The sequence below is a fragment of the Monodelphis domestica genome, chromosome 4, assembly GCF_027887165.1.
Source record: "Monodelphis domestica isolate mMonDom1 chromosome 4, mMonDom1.pri, whole genome shotgun sequence".
Lineage (NCBI taxonomy): Eukaryota > Metazoa > Chordata > Mammalia > Didelphimorphia > Didelphidae > Monodelphis > Monodelphis domestica.
In genome coordinates this window covers 65163407-65165988 of record NC_077230.1, presented here as the reverse complement: position 1 = coordinate 65165988, position 2582 = coordinate 65163407, and the positions used below count along the sequence as shown (strand labels likewise).

At 46.1% G+C, this 2582-nt stretch overlaps 1 pseudogene; it reads left to right on the top strand.

Moving 5' to 3' along the window:
- The first annotated feature begins 272 nt into the window (after positions 1 to 272).
- On the top strand, positions 273 to 1165 carry LOC100015042 (zyxin-like; annotated as a pseudogene).
- The last annotated feature ends 1417 nt before the right edge of the window (positions 1166 to 2582 follow it).

The following is a 2582-nucleotide window of genomic DNA, read 5'->3' as shown; positions in this document are numbered from 1 at the left end:
CCTTGGAAGACGTGGGGGTTGAACTACCAGCCCCAACACATCCGGTTTCATCTGGAACTCTGCCTCCTCCAGCTGCCCCCAATTTCCCTCCCACACCAAGCATCCCACCTGCAGCTTCAGTACCTCTTCCTCCTTGGTTGACTCCTACTAACCCTCCTTAGTCCCATTCTGTATCTGTGGCTAAGACCTCAGCCTTGAGGTCCTCTAGTTCCTGCTTCAGCCCCAGCTGAAGCTCCATCTGTGGTTCCAACCCCACCCAGACCCCAGCATCAATGCCAGCCCCTACCCCTACCCCCAAATTTAACCCTGGGACCTTCCGATTTACTCCTGTAACTCCAAGTTTAGCCCTCCAGCACCCAAGTTTAGCCCTCCAGCACCTGGGGGTCCCCTTTCATCAGAGAGGGGGTCCTTCCCCTCCCACTGGCACAGGATCTCCACAACAACGTCCCAGTTTTATTTGTGCTCAACAGAGGGAGAAGCCCCGTGTTCAGGAGAAGCAAAGTCCAGTGCCTCCTCCTGCTCAGGACCAGCTGCACCCTCCTGAGGCCCCAGGGCCTCTAAGTCTTCAGGAAGTAGAAGAGCTGGAAGAGTTGACACAGCAGCTAATGAAAGACATGGAGCAGTCAACCGATAACAAGCCCCCCACCAATGAGTCGATACCACCAGGCCATGGTACATTTCCAGTCTGTAGTTTGGGCTCTTGGATGCCTGTTCCATGTCATATGTTTCACATGCCACCAGTGTGAGCGGCAGCTGCAGTGGCAGCAGGTCTATAGCCCTGAAGGGGCACCTTCCTGTGAGCAGTGCTATGAGAACACTCTGGAGAAGTGTAGCACATGTGGAGAGCCAATCCCTGGCAGATGCTGAGAGCTACGAGCCTGGCCTTCCATCCCCAGTGCTTCACTTGTGTGGTCCTTCATTGTGGACCAAGCCAACTGGCCCCACTTTGCCCCTGACTATCACCAGCAGTATGCCCCATGCTGCTCAGTTTGTACTGAACACATCATGCCTGTACCTGGCCAAGATGAGACCATGAGTGTGAAATGTTACAAGTGTGAACACAGTGAGTGGGAAGCCCCTGTCCATTGAGGCTGACAAGAATGGTTGTTTTCCTTTGGATGGATGTCGTCATTGCCACACCACCCGGGGTTTTCATGAATCTTGAAGACCCAGGATCCACACCAGAGCAGTCTTCCTTCACTCACTTCCTCCTCATTCCCCAAGCCACAAGAAAAGTTGCAGCTAGTCCCTCTTAAGTTCTAAGGGGCAGGGAAGTGATGAACAGCACAACCCAAGACCAATTCCTTAATTTTCAATATCCCTTTCCCCACCCAGTACAAGGACCACCTGTCTCATCCTCCTGGCTTCACAGCATCTTCCGGTCCCCTCTTTATCTATCCTTTCCTTTTGAGGGGCTTGACAGTCCAGGCTGAAGCTGTTAGTTGGCTCACTCCCAGCAACCTTTATACTCTCTTGAGGGGCTTGAGGAGAGACTGTGCCCTGGCTCTATCCCAGAGGCTGGGCTTAGAGCACCTTCTTTGGACCACACAACGTGGGATCCTGACCACAATTACAAAGAAAATATTCACTCCCACATTAAAAAAAAATAATATCATTGGTATACATTGTCATAATAATATGCATGCCCAGTGTTGTGAAGTAGACTCTGGTCTTGTGCAGTTAACATTCTTGTTTCATCATCCAGCTATACTGACATAATCTCCTCTGGTTTAGCGTCTCCATGACTTTCTGGGAGGTGGTCCCTCTCCTATAGATAGATATCCACTTAATCTGACTGAGTCATCACTCCAGTGATTGTTCTTGTAAGTAAGTGCCTCCATTTCTTGAGGTAAATGCTTACAAAAATAATGACTTGGATAATTCTTAATTTAATTCAATCTAATATAACAAACTTCTGTTTGTCTAATATATGCAATCCCTACTCTATGTTAAAGTTTGGAGCATTGAAAATAAAAATGAAAAATAGTCTAGACATCCAAAGAAGCTTATGTTTTGCTGAATTATACACAGGAACATACTGATAAATGCTGCGAAACCAACTCTCAAGAAAAGTAACGGCATATACAATACACTTTTTTTTTTTTAAACCCTTACCTTCCGTCTTGGAGTCAATACTGTGTGTAATGGCTCCAAGGCAGAAGAGTGGTAAGGGCTAGGCAATGGGGGTCAAGTGACTTGCCCAGGGTCACAGAGCTAGGAATACAACACACTTTTTAACTTACTCTACACTATTAACATTTTTCTATCAAGTTCTCAAGTCCAAATAATCCATTTTTGTAATCAATTCCTGATTTGTAGTGTTTTCCAATTTTCAAAGTATAACTTGTTCACATTGAAAATTTAGCATTGGATTCTCATGAAATGATATAAGCTGGCTCCAGCATCCCCTAATTGTGTAGAATTTAATAGGAGAAACAATAAGATAATTGGAGACAAGGAGAAAGAGTTCTACTAAGTAGGGAGATTGGGAATGCTTCCTTTAATAAATGACATATTTGAAGGCCAGTAAGTAGTCTATGAAGCCAACAGCTGTCAAGTTTGTTTCTCACATATCATAACAG